Raw genomic sequence first — 17555 nt, forward strand, 5'->3', positions numbered from 1 at the left:
CTTTTGTAAGAAGGAAAGTTTGTCAAAACCTATCAACACGAGACTAAGTTTTGAAGATCGCAACGTGAAGAATCTAACGGTGAAAACGGTTGGAGATTTGAACGAACGGCCTAAGAGATAAAACATTTTGGAAAAACGAATCTATGAAAGAAAGGAAAATTTTCACATTGTGACAAGTGACAAACATAAAAGTGAGAGTGACATTTGCAAAGAGTACTCAGTAACTAATGATTTCGCCTACTATGGGCCAGAAGTTGTTCTCTGCTACAAGGTCATACCGCTCATGGCCGGGCCAAATTACAAGTTCTGCACGAAACGTTGTCGGTAGTTCATCCCGACACGATTTAAATTTCCCTCAAAAAACAAACCTGGCACGATTTAAGTGGTTGTGTTCTACTATTAGCAAGATCGAGCGGCAGTTGGTAAGCCTTTGTACAGTTGATATCTTTTTCCAGCTTGCTCGTTAGAAAATATTACTATATTTTATTTACAAAACAAAAATTATTCATGTAATTTTAAAAGGGGTACAAATATTTTTTAGAAAATGCTCATGTATTTTAAGAAGTGCTCACACCTTTTTAAATGTGTTCACTGTGTGTTAGAAAAATGTTCAAAGTATTTAAAAATATGTAATTTGTATTTAAAAATGATCGACATGCATTTAACAAAATTAACCATGTATTTCAAAATTGGTCAGTGAGTATTTTGAAAGTATATTAACATCTTTAAAAAAATGGTCGCGTGTGTTTTGAAAATTGCTCGACATTCATTTACAAAATGTTTAACATGTGTTTATATTTCATCACCTGGTATTTAAAAATGTTCAACTTATTTGAACAAATGTTCACCGTGTATTGAGAAAAATGTTTGACATGTATAAAAATTGCTTAACATGTGATTAAAAAAATCACAATATATTAAAAACATGTTCACCTGTATTTAAAAAATGATCACCGTATATATAACACAATGTACAACATGTATTTGAAAATATTCCATGTGTATTTGAAAAATAGTTTACATATACCTTAAAAGTGTTCCAAGTGTGAATGAAAAATGTTGGACATGTATTAGAAATTGTGCCAATATGTATTTAACAAAATAAAATAATAAAATGGGGCGGGGGGCTGTCTTTTTTTTTTTGCGGGGAACTTCAAAGAGTTTTATTCAACAAAGGCATCGCCGAGCAGTCAGCCAACATGCTGCTGATCAGGAAGCTATGGGTCATTTCGAGCCAGCTCTCGGTCACATTAAGCGCACTAGCACGCTTAGCACAAAGATGTGCAGGACCGTTTGCCGCTCTGAATAAATGTTGAATCACAAAAGTTGAAAAACTAAGAGAGAGCTCTCTAATTTCTGCTAAGATAGGTGCTACAATCGAGCGATCGTCGTAGCGATTGTTCTAGAGGTTAACTGCCTCTAGACAGTCCGTCTCCAGGGTCACCTCCATGAAGCCCCTTAGACTGGCAAAGATCACGCCCTCCATTGCTTGGACTTCAGCGATCAATGGATTCAAGACCCCCAAATATGGCTTGCACCAAGCTCCCAGGAAGGCCGAACACGATCTAGCTATACCTCCAATACCATCTATACCATCATCGGAGTTGATCGATGCATCTGTGTTGATCTTGATCATATTCCCATCAGGCGGTTGCTAACCATAGCCTGGTAGGACAACCGTAAGCTGCCTGGGAAGTTCTAGCAAAGCTAGATCTTCTCTGGTTCTTCTCACCGAGCTAGCCGGGTCGGTCTTCACTTCATCATGTATCCACCTGTTGCGTGACATCCAGATGGTCCACATAACGGTGATGATTGTGGCGCGTTCTTTCTCCGAGAACCGCTGCTCACATAAGATATCTCTTGCCCAAGTGTCTGGATGGAGTCGGGGGAGTGAAATTTCAAACAGAAGCCGAGCTTCCTCCCAAAAACGACGAGCATGAGAGCAATGGATGAGTGCATGCATGAGGTCTTCCTTCATTGCCAAGCAAATCTTGCACGTACTCACTTCCTTTATGTGTCTCCGTCTTAGGGTGCACTCATCAGGGATTATGCCCCTAATCACTCGCCACCAAAAAACCCTTACCTTGGGCACAACCTTGAGTTTCCAAAAAGAACTCCACATCTGCTGTTCAGTCGTTGATGGTCCCGTCACCTGCCCTTCCTCTAGAGCTACACGCTCTTTTTGATTCACGAGAGCATGATAAGCCGATTTAATAGAGTATGTGATACGTCTTTGTCGTATCTACTTTTCTAAACACTTTTGCCCTTGTTTTGGACTCTAACTTGCATGATTTGAATGGAACTAACCCGGACTGACGTTGTTTTCAGCAAAATTGCCATGGTGTTATTTATGTGCAGAAACAAAAGTTCTCGAAATGACCTGAAACTCCACGGAGATTATTTTTGGAAATAATAAAAAATACTGGCGAAATAATCAAGGCCAGGGGCCCACACCCTAGCCACGAGGGTGGGGGCGCGCCTGCCCCCCCTGGGCGTGCCTCCTGCCTCTTGGCCCCCCTAGTGCTCCACCGACCTCAACTCCAACTCCATATATTCGTGTTCAGGGAGAAAAAAATCAGGGAGAAGGATTCATCACGTTTTACGATACGGAGCCGCCGCCAAGCCCTAAACTCTCTCGGGAGGGCTGATCTGGAGTCCGTTCGGGGCTCCGGAGAGGGGAATCCGTCACCGTCGTCATCATCAACCATCCTCCATCACCAATTTCATGATGCTCACCGCCGTGCGTGAGTAATTCCATCGTAGGCTTGCTGGACGGTGATGGGTTGGATGAGATTTATCATGTAATCGAGTTATTTTTGTTAGGGTTTGATCCCTAGTATCCACTATGTTCTGAGATTGATGTTGCTATGAATTCGCTATGCTTAATGCTTGTCACTAGGGCCCGAGTGCCATGATTTCAGATCTGAACCTATTATGTTTTCATGAATGTATGTGAGTTCTTGATCCTATCTTGCAAATCTATAGTCACCTACTATGTGTTATGATCCAGCAACCCCGAAGTGACAATAATCGGGACCACTCCCGGTGATGACCCTAGTTTAAGGAGTTCATGTATTCACCATGTGTTAATGCTTTGGTCCGGTACTCTATTAAAAGGAGACCTTAATATCCCTTAGTTTCCGCTAGGACCCCGCTGCCACGGGAGGGTAGGACAAAAGATGTCATGCAAGTTATTTTTCATAAGCACGTATGACTATATTCGGAATACATGCCTACATTACATTGATGAATTGGAGCTTGTTCTGTGTCACCCTATGTTATGATTGTTACATGATGTACCGCATCCGGCATAATTCTCCATCACCGATCCAATGCCTACGAGCTTTTCACATATTTTTCTTCGTTTATTTACTTTTCTGTTGCTATTGTTACAATCACTATAAAACACCAAAAAAATTACTTTTGCTACCGTTACCTTTTGCCACCGTTACCACTACTATCATATTACTTTGCTACTAAATACCTTGCTACAGATATTAAGTTATCCAGTTGTGGTTGAATTGACAACTCAACTGCTAATACTTGAGAATATTCTTGGCTCCCCTTGTGTCAAATCAATAAATTTTGGTTGAATACTCTACCCTTGAAAACGGTTGCGATCCCCTATACTTGTGGGTTATCAAGACTATTTTCTGCCGCCGTTGCCGGGGAGCATAGCTCTATTCTTTGAGTCACTTGGGATTTATATCTGCTTATCATTATGAAGAACTTGAAAGACGAGAAAACAAAAATTTATCCCTCAACTATGAGGGGAGGTAAGGAACTGCCATCTAGCTCTGCACTTGATTCACCTTCTGTTTTGAGTAAGCTTGCGACACCTAAACCTGCTTCTGCTATTAATTCTGATATGTCGCATAAATATTATTGATGATGCCACTTCTGCTATGCATGATACTTATGATGAAACTACTTCTATGCTTGATACTACTGTGCCACTTGGTGAATTTCTTGATGAACAACTTGCTAGGGCTAGAGAGAGTGAAATTATTGAAACTGATAATATTGATGAAAGTGATGATGAAGGCTCTCCCAATACATATGAATTACCTGTTGTGCCTGAGGGCTATGTTATGGATGAAGAAACTGCTAGAGATTTTCTTGCTTGCAATGATAGGAGTGATCTTAAGAAATTATTAGCTAAGCTGAAACAAAAAACTCTGAATGCTAGAATGAATTATGATCCTGCTTATGCTACTTCACCTATCTTTGTTACTGATAAGGATTATGATTTCTCTATTGATCCTGAGATAATTACTTTAGTTGAATCTCATCCTTTCTATGGTTATGAATCTGAAACTGTTGTGGCACATCTTACTAAATTAAATGATATAGCCACCCTGTTCACTAATGATGAGAGAACTCGCTACTTTTATATCCTTAAAATGTTTCTGTTCTCATTAAAGGGTGACGCTAAGATATGGTTTAATTCTCTTAATCCTGGTTGTGTGCGTAGTCCCCATGATATGATTTATTACTTCTCTGCTAAATATTTCCCTGCTCATAAGAAACAAGCTGCTTTAAGGGAAATATATAATTTTGTGCAAATTGAAGAAGAGAGTCTCCCACAAGCTTGGGGGAGGCTTCTCCAATTACTTAATGCTTTGCCTGATCATCCTCTTAAGAAAAATGAAATACTTGATATCTTTTATAATGGACTAACCGATGCTTCCAGAGATCACCTGGATAGTTGTGTTGGTTCTGTTTTCAGGGAAAGAACACCGGATGAAGCTGAAATTCTATTGAATAATATGTTGACAAATGAAAATAATTGAACACTTCCTGAGCCAGCTCCTGAGCCAACTCCTGAGCCTATTCCTAAACCAACTCCGAAGAAAAGGGGTGTTCTATTTCTCAGTCCTGAAGATATGCAAGAGGCAAAGAAATCCATGAAAGAAAAGGGTATTAAAGTTGAAGATGTTAAGAATTTACCTCCTATTGAAGAAATACATGGTCTTAGTTTACCGCCTATTGAAGAAATATATGGTTTTAATCCATCACCTATTGAAGAAACACATGGTCTTGATAACCCAACACAGGTAGTAAAGGTAAATTCTCTCTATAGATATGATAAAGCTGAAATCCCTCCTACTAAGTTTGCTAGCCAATGTTTGGACGAGTTTGATAATTTTATGGTTAAGCAAGAAGACTTCAATGCTTATTTTGGTAGACAATTGAAACAAAATGCTTATATGATTGAACACTTGGGTGATTATATGTCTAGTGTAAAGGTGAACTTAAACTCATTAGTAAACATGCTTCTATGGTACCACTCAATTAGAACAAGTACTTAAAGCTCATAATGATTTGCTCAATGAATTAAATAGTAAGAAAAATGATAATGTTGTTAGAGTTATGACTAGAGGTGGTAAAATGACCCAGGAACCTTTGTATCCTGAGGGCCAACCTAAGAGAATTGAGCAAGATTCTCAGAGAAATAATATTGATGCACCTAATCCTATTGTTGAACCACATGAGAATCTCAATGATATTTCTATTTCTGATACTGAAACACAATCTGGTAATGAACATGAACCTAATGAAAATGTTAATGATGATGTTCATGTTGATGCTCAGCCTAGTAATGATAATGATATAGAAATTGAAACTGTTATTGATCTTGATAACCCACAATCAAAGAATCAACGTTATGATAAGAGAGACTTTGTTGCTAGGAAACATGGTAAAGAAAGAGAACCATGGGTTCAGAAACCCATGCCTTTTCCGCCCAAACCATCCAAGAAAAAGGATGATGAGGATTTTGCGCGCTTTGCTGAAATGATTATACCTATCTTTTTGCGTATGCGATTAACTGATATGCTCAAAATGAATCCTTATGCTAAGTACATGAAATATATTGTTACTAATAAAAGAAAGATACCGGAAGCTGAAATTTCCACCATGCTTGCTAATTATACTTTTAAGGGTGGAATACCTAAGAAACTAGGAGATCCAGGAGTACCAACTATACCATGCTCCATTAAAAGAAACTATGTTAGAACTGCTTTATGTGATCTTGGAGCCGGTGTTAGTGTTATGCCTCTCTCTTTATATCGTAGACTTGATTTGAATAAGTTAGCACCTAATGAAATATCCCCGCAAATGGTTGATAAATCAACTACTATACCTGTCGGTATTTGTGAGGAACTGAGGATGTGCCTGTTGTAGTTGCAAACGTTACTATTTTAACGGACTTTGTTATTCTTGATATTTCCGAGGACGATAGTATGTCTATTATTCTTGAAAGATCTTTTTTGAATACTACAGGGGCTATTATTGATTGCAACAAAGGCAATGCCACTTTTCATGTTAATGGTAATGAGCATACGATACACTTTCCGAGGAAACAACCTCAAGTCCACAATATCAATTCTATTGGAAAAATTCCATCGATTATTTTTGGAGGTTTTGAATTTCCTCTTCCTACTGTCAAGAAGAAATATGATATTCTTATTATTGGGGATGTGCATATCCCCGTTGAGGTAACATAGTGTCATTCGAAATTTCTCCGGTTTCATGTTACTCGAAGTGAGTTTGTTAACAAGACTTGATCAACCTTGTTAGTGGATTCCTTTTGATGAGCATGAGATGGATGAAGTTAGAAAGCACAACCTTCTGTACCCTCCTTTTACTTTCTGTTATTTAGTTGAAATGAAGTAAAAATAATATTTTCTATCAATTTTCTGAATTATCCGTGCAATATAAAAATACCCTGAAAATAAAAGTTCTCCAAATGCCCTGCCAATTTAATATGATTTTTTCTGAAATATTTGAGAATATCCGGCACTGAGAACACAATAGCGGGAGCAAGCACCTGGCGACGAGGGTCCAAGGCGCGCCCCTGCCTCGTGGGCCCATGGTGGCTCCCCTCCACTTATTCCTGCACCCACACACTTCTTCTTCCTCCCAAAAAAATCACCATCCAGCTTAAGCACGAGTTCTAGCTCATTTTGCTGCGATTTTCGATCTCCTTGCTCAAAGCACCTCTTACAAAACTGCTTTGGGGGATTGTTCCTTGGTATGTGACTCCTCCATTGGTCCAATTAGTTTTTGTTCTAGTGCTTTATTCATTGCAAATTTGTGTTGCCTATGTGACCATGTTCTTGAGCTTGCATGTCAAATCTATATGGTTTCAAATAGTTCTAATGCATGATACAGGTCCTAGGCACTTGTAGGAGTAGTTGCTATCAATTTTGTTGAGCTTGGTTCACTTTTATTTGAATTTACTAAAAATTTCAGAAATTTTTCAGAAGAAGAGATATGTTTAGGAAAATGTACCAAGGTGGTCCTTCAAGGAAGCAATGACCCAGGCTTGCAATGCGTGATGCTGATGATGAACCACCAAGGGACGCCCCAGTGCGACCTTGTGAATGGCCTTCAGAGGACTTCATGGATTGAGAAGGAATTAAGGAAGAATTTAACGCATATTTGCGTAACGCTGATCTTGTGAGCTTCGAGGCAGAAAAGTGCCGTCAGTACCATTATCTCACTAGTTCCTTTGTGAGGAGGTTTGAATTTTCATCTTCATGCAATTCTCAAACTGTCCTATTTGATCTCTATGAAAATTCTTATACTATGGACTTAGAGGATTTTACCACTGCTTGCAAACTTCTACAATGGGGTAGTACTAGTGAACCTCGCAAATCTGAGTTTAGAGATTTTCTTGCTAGTATAACTGTGGGGGAATCTAGAGATATAGCACAAGCTACCATAGGGAGCATTCATTTTCCTGCTATACATTATTTTGCTCTCTTCATAGGTAGGTGCATAAATGGTAAAGATGAAGCATGTCATATGTGTGTCCCTGACCTCAGTATTCTTAGGAGTGTTGTGTTAGGAGATAAACATTATAATTTGGGAGCCATTATTGCATGTAGGTTGCATCATAATAGATTTAATGGAGATTTCTTTTGGTGGAATTTATGCAACCAGTATAGCTAATTTTCTTGGTATAACCATACATGAGGATGATATTGAGTTGCCTCCTGCTTATTTAGATTATGAGGCTATGGTTCGTCATCATTTTGTTGAGAGGAACGATCAGTTCCTCCAGTACCGACTAATCTTTGACAGACGACGCACCTATCACGTCGCTCTCCCTGCTTCTACTTTCTTTGACTTTCAGGCAAAAGGGAGATATTTTATAACCAGAGAGGAGGCGGAAGAGTATAAGAGGAGGGCTGAGATAGCTCGCCTCTAAGCTGCAGCCCACGATGCAATGACTGCTGCATCTCAGTACGACCCTAACTACAACTTTGGATATCCACCAGGCCATCCGTGGCAATAAGCCCACTTAGGCCAAAAGCATCTTGGGAGAGTACGTATTTCTCACCGACATTACATTCATGTTCACACACTCATTGCTAGATGTCGGTGCTCATACTCTTTCACTGTAATATCCATGCTAGTTTATTTTCTCTTTTTATGCTTTCTTCTTGTGTGTTTAATAAACCTTAAGAAAAAAATTAGTTGTAGCTTTTAGCTAGTTTTAATTTCCATGCTTGTAGTAGTTATTAAAAAGAAAACCCAAAAAGATTTCATGTTCTTCTTTTTCTTGTTGGGAGCTTTCCCGTGTAAATAGTTTTATTTCTTTTCTTTTCTTTGGGGGTCGATAGGAGAAGACCATAATTAAATTGTTAAAGTGGCTCTTATATGCATTATTGTTGATCTGACAAAAGAGCCCATATTGCCTTGTCTTCTCCTGTTTATTGAAAGCTTGCGGATTCCAGCTTAGTCCAATGCACGTGCACTATTACTATTATTCACATCATTCGTCCGTGCAAGTGAAAGGCAATTATGACGATATATGACGGACTGATTGAGATGAGAGAAGCTGGTATGAACTCGACCTCTCTTGTTTTTGTAAATATGATTAGTTCATCGTTCCTGATTCAGCCTATTATGAATGAACATGTTTGCAATGACAATTAGAGATTATAGTTGCTTGTGCCATGCTTAATTAGCTAGGAGCTTATAATTTTTTACCTTGCATGCCAACATGCTATTAAGATGGTTGTGATGTGGTATGATGGGGTGGTATCCTCCTTTGAATGATTTAAGTGACTGGACTTGGCACATGTTCACGCATGTAGTTGAAACAAAATCAACATAGCCTTCACGATATTTATGTTTATGGTGGATTATATCCTACTCATGCTTGCACTCAGTGTATATTAATTTTAATGCATGTTCATGACTGTTGTCGCTCTCTAGTTGGTCGCTTCCCAGTCTTTTGCTAGCCTTCACTTGTACTAAGCGGGAATACTGCTTGTGCATCCAATTCCATAAACCCCAAAGTTATTCCATATGAGTCCACCATACCTACCTATATGCGGTATTTACCTGCCGTTCCAAGTAAATTTGTATGTGCCAAACTCTAAACCTTCAAATAAACATTCTATTTTGTATGATCGAATAGCTCATGTATCAACTAGGGTTGTCCGTATCTTCCATGTTAGGCGGGTTATTCTCAAGAGGAGTGGACTCCGCTCCTCACTCACGAGAAAATGGATGGTCACCGGGATGCCCAGTCCCATTGTCGGGGATATACCCCACGGCGTAAACTGGCCGGATGTATAACCGCCAGACACGTAAGTCGCCAATACTCTGGCGGGTTACCGATGAAACGCCAAGTCCGGCCGGGTTATACTTCCAGTCGGTTTACGCCGTGGGGTATATCCCCGACACCCATGCTTTATGCAAATCAAATCAAAATAATTGCAAACAAAACTCCCCCAGGACTGTTGTTAGTTGGAGGCACTCGTTGTTTCGAGCAAGCCATGGATTGATGCTTGTTGATGGAGGGGGAGTATAAACTTTACCATTCTGTTTGGGAACCGCCTATAATGTGTGTAGCATGGAAGATATCGCCATCGCTTGGTTGTTATGTTAACAATGAAAGTATACCGCTCAAAATATTATTCATCTCTATTTCAAAATTGAGCTCTGGCACCTCTACAAATCCCTGCTTCCCTTTGCGAAGGGCCTATCTATTTACTTTTATGTTGAGTCATCACCCTCTTATTAAAAAGCACCAGCTAGAGAGCACTGCTGTCGTTTGCATCCATTACTATTAATTTATATTGGGCATTTTTGGGGATATTACTACTGGACGTAAACCAGCCAGGAGTGGCCGGATTAACTCTATGAAGATTAGAAGCCCAGGGAGACAAAAGATGTTGGCGCTTTATGAAGACCCAAGGCCCAAAGGCGGGTTAAGGCATGTAGACATAAACCGACATTATCATGTAAACTTGTATTGTAAGATAGGAGGAATAGAGACCAAGTTGGACACGTTGATGATCCGGCCTCGGGACTCTATAAACCGACGGACATCGACCTATGTATATAAAGGGACGCCCCGACGGCGGTTTAGGGACAACACACAACAACTCGAGAGCTAGGCAAAGCGGATTCTCTCCCTGGTTATCGAAACCCTAGCAATTCCATCACAACTGGAGTAGGCTTTTACCTTCATTGTAAGGGCTGAACCAGTATAAACTCTAGTGTCCCTTGTCCGCTTTAACCCCTTTAAGCTAACCCATAGCGATGGCTCTATGACTAAGTCCTTTCACAAGGACATCTGGCGTGACAAAACCATGACAGTTGGCGCCCACCGTGGGGCTATCGCATGATGGTTTTGAGTTCTTGAAGGGCAGCTTCGAAGGACTCAAGGGATATGCTATGGGCCGGATGACTAAAAGTCGTTGCGGCAAGCTCTACATCGACGACACGGGATGGGGTCCCGAGGCCGGTTCAATTGAATACGGGTACCGGGTCCCCTTTGGTAGAATTCACGTCTTCATTGGCAAGATCGGCGAACCGGGCCCTGAGCCGGACATCTGCATCAACATCATCGAGACGGCTCAGCGTGCAAGCTCTGCCCCGGTTCAGCCCGCCGTAAAGCATGTCTTCGTAGGTGTCATCCATGGAGTGGAATATGAGGATGGATTGGCATCTGGTGGAGAAACCATTGTCTGCTCCGATGACGAGTCTTCAACCGGAGAGACCGAGTCGCTATACCAGCTGCAGGATGGCCGGATTAGTGGAGGTTCCGAGGGCAACAATATTCTGGACCCCCTTGATCTGCCAAACCAGGTCGTGGTCTTCATGGCCGATACACAACCAGCGCAACACTCTTCTACCGGTGCAGCAATGATCTCCGGTTCAGCAACAACAACACCAGTGGGGGCAGGGAGCTCTGCACCACCTGCGGCTCAGGTTTTGTCGGATCTATTCGATGCTTTAGCAACGTTGCTGGCGGCGGAGGTGGACGCGGCAAACTGGGATTAGCACAACGCAGAGATTGCAAAGGTGAAGGATCAGATCACTCAAGCTAAAGTGGACCTGGCAGCAGAAAATACCAGGATGGCTACAGAGCGGGCCGGATTGGAGGCTCAGGCGTACTGGCTTATGCTGGATCAGAGTGCGTCGGATGACGTCATGAGGAGAAGATACCGATCGCGCCTTCCATCGGTCTTGGAGGCGAGGAATCTCTTTAACACACCAGAAGCAGGCACCAGCAACCAACCTGTGGTAAACCGGGCGGGGGCACCTGAGACTGGGGCGCCGGTTCAGCCTCGTGCGACGGATCCGCCTCCTCCGCCTCGTCTAAACGACCTTCCACCACATCATGTCTCAACACCTCTGAGTCATTACTCTAACCCATTGGATAACATTGTTGCGGCCGCTTCACGATTGGCAGCTCTCCCGATTGATGGCGAGTTCCCCGTAGCAGTTGAGACATGACGGGCTAGGGAGTTCCTACAGATGGCTTTGACTCAGCAGCAGGCCTATTCATATAGCCGTGAAAGGATTCATTCCACTCCCCGCCCAAGCCGGAGCTACAGTAGGCACATCAATGAGCCGACCGTATCAAGCAGTGCGAGGAATCGTAATCTGCCCCGTGGCAATAACCCGACGGGTGGCGGTGGCAATGCCCAGGATGTAGTGGATCGCGCTAGGGCACGTCGGGAAGCCGAGTTAGCGGCGCAGCACAAGGCTCCGGTTCGTCAGCTCACGCCGGTTTGCCAGTTCACTCCGGTTCGTCCAACACCATCGGTGGAACCAGGGGTTACCTCCAGTTCTTTGGGAGTGCCATGTCTTGTTCTAGCGTTGCGCAACGTATGGTTGCCCAAGGACTTCAAGGGCCCGTGTAAGGTGCCAAATTACACCGCCGATTTATCCCCTGAGTCATGGGTGGAGGGTTATGAGATGGCAATGGAGATGCTGGATGTGGACGAAGTGGCGTGTGCCAAGTACTTTACCATGATGTTGGAGGGAACAACTCGCACGTGGCTAAAAAATCTGCCAGCCAACTCTATTGGATCATAGGACGATTTAAGGGCCCGGTTTATCTAGAACTTCAAAGATACGTGCAAACAGCCCATGTCCATCATGGATTTAGCTGCCTGTGTCCAGGAGGAAGGAGAATCAGCGACCCATTGGGTGCGCCGGGTTTTGGAGATTTTGCATTCGTCGGACCGCATCAACGCTGACACAGCCGTTTTAACATTGGAGGGCAATTGCCGGTTTGCACCTTTGAAGCTGAAATTGGGACGGTTTAAACGCCATTATAATGACATGGGAACACTCATGGCGGCTCTGGCGAAGTATGCCGACTCTGATAGTACCAAGGACCCCGAGTCTAAGGATGACAAGACAGGGAAGGGAAAGAAGAGGGACAACGCCAAGGGGCATCAACATAATCCGGCAGGTCATGGGAACAATGGTAAACGTGTCGGAGTAAACGACCACGAGTAGCCTAGCCGGCTCCCCTTGGCCCTTCTAAAAAAAATTACAAGCCGATCCGGCTCTCAAGAAATCCAAGACGTGGGGCCGCCTTCCCCTTGCCGGCTGTCTCCTAGACCGACTATCGGAAGGCGGCCCGGCTCTAGCCCTCATGAAGAAAGCCGCGGGAGGGCCAGCTCCAAGAAGCCGGCCGCGAGAAGCCCACTCCCACAAAGCGGTCAAGATCGTACCCTCGAAGTCTGCATCCACATAACGGCGATGTGGCGGGGCGTGGCTACAATAAAGCCTGCCACCCCCGAATCCCGGAGCACGCCTGGCACAGTGCGCCGTACGGGGTGGCCATGACCCGTCCGGCGCGGCACTGTTGCCATGTTGACCCTGATGCCACCCACGACGGGTTGTCAGCGCAGCCCACGGGCGGTGGGCCCCTTCAGGCAGAGAGACACCCGAAGGCGGCCAGGCCTCCCCCAGTCGGCCCAAGACAGGGCTGGCTCCCCACAGCCGGCTTGCTTCCTCTCTCGAAGGAGACGCCCCATTAAAGAGACAAGACAAGGTGAGGCTACAGCGATCGCCCGCCGGACGGCGGCACTGTAGCCACGCTTACCTCGGCGAAGCCCTCGTCACCAGGTTTGAGGCAACAGTAACCAGCCACCGACAAGGCCCTGGACAGTGGGGCCTGCCTGTCGACCAAGGAGCCAGCAGCCGGCGGGACCCACTAGCCGGCGGGCCCCAGCAGCCGGGGCAGAAGCCGGCGAGCGTAGACAAAGACGGCTAGGGCCCACGCCCAGCCGGATTACCATTGTACCCCTGGGGGGTGGGCCTATATAAACCCCCCGGGGCACCCATGCAAAGGGTTGATCTGAGCTAGTTTTAGACACCACATAGAGAGGAGAGGAGAGCTAGTCGTGCCCTTCTTCTTCTTCTTCTTCTTCTCGCCAAACAGCTCAAGGAGCATCTTGTAGCCACTCGTTCATCTAGTGATCATGCGGAGACCCCGCAGAGCAGTAGTATGGGTGTTATCTCCTCGGAGAGCCTTGAAGCTAGGTAAGATTCGCCGACGTGCATGTCTTCACCTCATCCCGCTTCCAGGCACCGGTGACGTCTTACTGGCTCCCACAATGATAAGCCACCCGTTGGCATATGTCGCACCTACCACCCGACATTTGGCGCCCACCATGGGGCCAGGTGCACCGTCGTCCGGAGACCTGTTCTGGACGGGAACCCTCTTCCTCCCCAGCGAGCGTAGCCAGCCTAGCACACCTGACGGCGCTTGCCACGACGCGTTGCAAGGCGTCACCAACGTCTGCGCAGCGAGCGGCCTCGCCGATCTCCTTGACGAGACCCTCATCTCCGACGAGCTCGCCTCTAACGCGGGCACCGACCACCTTGTCAACCTCCTCGGCCAGCTCCACGTCTCCGGCGAGCCTGCTTTGGACTTGGAGTCTGTTGGCTCCACCGATCCGATGCCTGTCGACTCCGACATGGCCTCGCTCGACGCTTTCCCCACCGACATCGCGATCTACAACGACCCTCTTCCCCGGGCCGATGGCTGTGACGGTGCCACCACCGAGGTGATGGTCATCAGCCACGGCGGCGCTTCTGGCGAGAACGCCCTCGACGCCCCACATGCGGCGGTCCACGACTTGTCCATCCCCCTCCCGGCCGATGCCGACGCCGAAGCACTGGAGGCTCGCCGCCTTGCCCTCCTCGCGGAGGGCTGGAAGTTGGCTTCCATGAGACGCCTCACTGAGGCCCACCAGCGCGAAGCCGACCGCGCCGCCTTTGGCACGCCGCCCCCAGGCGAGCCAAGCCGAGCCGGCGTTGTCAGATAGCGCGGCGCTGCCCTCGCCGACACGCTAGGAGTCGACCGCCCAGTCTACGCCCCTCCACTCAAGAACCTGCGCGCCGCCCAGGCAGCCGTAGACGAGCTAGACGGACTGGGGGCCGAAAAACTCCCCCGCATGACCAGACGCATCCAGCAACTAATTGATGCAGCCGCACAGCGGCACGAAGCCGACGCCCACGCGGAAAGCCCTCCCCCGCGCCGAGAGCACGGCGCGACGTCCTGGACGCCAACTACGGGTAAAACCCGTGCGCGACACGAGAAGGAGCCGGCTGCCAGCCGAAGCCGAACCCGGACCTCCATCGAGCGAGACGCAGAAGGCCGTCCCCGGGCCGTGGAGCGGCGGGGAAACCCGCCTCCGCCTCCGCCTCGTGGGGAGAGATATCCCACCCCACCGCCTGTCGCGCATCCGACTCTCAGCGGCCGACTAGGTCACCGCGAAGGAGTCAGCAAGAATGACGCCCGCCATCGGATCGACCGCCTAGCACGATCCCTGGCGCTGGAAGAAGAAGATGATGTCGGCCCGCCTTGCTTCGGCCCCCGCATCCGCGATGAGCCTTTCCCCAAAGGGTTCTCGCTCCCAAGAGACACGCCCAAGTACAGCGGCTCCGTGAAGCCGGAAGATTGGTTGATCGACTACTCCACATCGGTTCGCATAGCAAACGGCAACAGGCGCGTTGCCGTGAAGTACGTGCCCCTCATGCTGCAAGGCACGGCGCGGACCTGGCTCAATAGCCTCAGTCCCTACAGCATCAACAGCTGGCTAGACTTCACAGAAGCCTTCGTCCGCAACTTCACCAGCACCTACAAGCGGGCTCCCAAGCCCAGACAGCTCTCCTTGTGCGTACAAGGCCCCGCCGAATCCACTCGCGACTACCTCACGCGTTGGGCCGAGCTCCGCAACTCTTGCGAAGGGGTGCACGAGGTGCAAGCCATAGAATACTTCACTGCTGGATGCCGAGAAGGCACCCTCCTCAAGCACAAGCTCCTCTGCGACGAGCCGACTACCCTCGACGAGCTTCTGGTCATAGCGGACAAGTACGCCACTGCCGACTCCTCAATGAAGACTGAACTCCGGGTAGACGCGTCCGGGAAGGTAATCAACCCGGCGCCCAAGATGCCGGCTGGGGACTCCGGCCGACGCCCGTACCAGAACGACCACAAGCGCAAGGGCCCCGTGCCGCTCTCCACCAGTCGGCAGGTGGCCACAGTCGAAGGCGAGCAGCCCGAAGGGCAGCCCGCACCCAAGAAGCAGAGGGGCGGCAGGCCGGCTTGGCAGCCGGCCTTCTCCTACGAGCAAACTCTCGACGCCCCGTGCAAGTTCCACAGCGGCGCGAAGCCGTCCAACCACACAACCTGGAAGTGCCACTGGCTCACCCGAATATCCAAAGGCAAAGGGCTCGCGCTGCCTCCGCCTGCTGGTCCGCCGCCTCCGGCTCGGCAGCTGCCGATCGCTCGGCCAGCAGTCAGAGCTGTGCACGATGAGTTCCCCGACGAGCATGCCGCCTATGTCGTCTTTACAAGCCAGCCCGAAGGCCGGCGTAGCAGACGCCGAGAGCACCAGGAAGTCAACGTGGTCGCTACCAACCCCGCCGAGCACATGCACTGGTCAGAAAAGCCTATCAGCTGGAGCCGGGCCGACCACCCTGAGGTGATGCCATCTCCCGGCTCTTATGTGTTGGTGTTGGATGCCACCCTTGCCACGGACAGACGCACCGCCCGTTTCTCCCGCGTGCTGATAGACGGCGGGAGCAGCATCAACATCCTGTACCGTGACACCCTGGAGAAGCTGAACGTCAAGACGAAGCAACTCATGCCTACTCGGACTGTGTTCCATGGCATTGTACCTGGCCTATCCTGCGCCCCCATTGGCAAGATCAAGATTGATGTTCTCTTTGGGGACAAGGATCATTTCCACCGAGAAGCGATCTGGTTTGAAGTGGTGGACCTGGAGAGCCCCTACCATGCATTGCTTGGCCGTCCTGCCTTGGCCAGGTTCATGGCTGTTCCCCACTATGCTTACCTCAAGATGAAGATGCCGAGCTCCAAGGGCATCATCACCATAGCTGGCGATTACAAGAAATCTTCCGAGTGCACAGCAGCCAACAGCCGGCTGGCCGAGTCCCTTGTGATTGCCGAAGAAAAGAAGATGTTGGACCGAGTCATGGCCATGGCCGGCAAGCAGCCGGCCCTGTCCCCCGATCCCAAGGAGTGTGATGCCCAAGGATCTTTCCAGCCGGCCAAGGAGACGAAGAAGATACCTCTTGACCCCGAGCACCCAAAAAGGTTTGCCGTCATCGGGGCAAACCTAAACAGCAAACAGGAAGGCGAGCTCGCCGATTTCCTCCATGAGAATCGGGACATCTTTGCATGGTCTCCTAAGGACATGCCAGGTGTTCCGAAGGAATTCGCCAAGCACAAGCTACATGTCCGAGAAGGCGCAAAACCAGTCAAGCAACCCCTCCGCCGACTGTCGGAGGAGAAAAGAAGGATTGTAGGAGAAGAGATAGCCCGGCTTCTGGCAGCCGACTTCATTATGGAGGTTTTCTTTCCAGAGTGGCTCGCCAACCCGGTCCTCGTGCTAAAGAAGAACAACAAGTGGCGCATGTGCATAGACTACACGAGCCTCAACAAGGCCTGCCCCAAAGATCCCTTTGCCCTGCCAAGGATTGATCAAGTGATAGACTACACGGCCGGATGCGAGCTGTTGAGTTTCTTGGATGCTTACTCAGGATACCACCAGATAAAGCTAGATCCGGCTGACCGCCTGAAGACCGCCTTCATCACGCCATTCAGAGCTTTTTGCTACCTGACTATGACATTCGGCTTAAGAAATGCTGGTGCCACTTTTCAGCATTGCATGCAGAAGTGCCTCCTCAAGCGGCTCAGCAGAAATGCCCACATCTACGTAGACGACATTGTGGTGAAGACGGAGAAGCACGAC

The 17555-nt window shown here is 47.5% G+C and overlaps 1 pseudogene; it reads right to left on the bottom strand.

Annotated features, from left to right (window-relative positions):
* Window positions 1-1153: 1153 nt before the first annotated feature.
* The window catches only part of LOC123054067 (uncharacterized), a 78646-nt pseudogene continuing 62244 nt past the window's right edge, over window positions 1154-17555 (bottom strand).

The sequence above is a fragment of the Triticum aestivum genome, chromosome 1A (genome assembly GCF_018294505.1).
Source record: "Triticum aestivum cultivar Chinese Spring chromosome 1A, IWGSC CS RefSeq v2.1, whole genome shotgun sequence".
NCBI lineage: Eukaryota > Viridiplantae > Streptophyta > Magnoliopsida > Poales > Poaceae > Triticum > Triticum aestivum.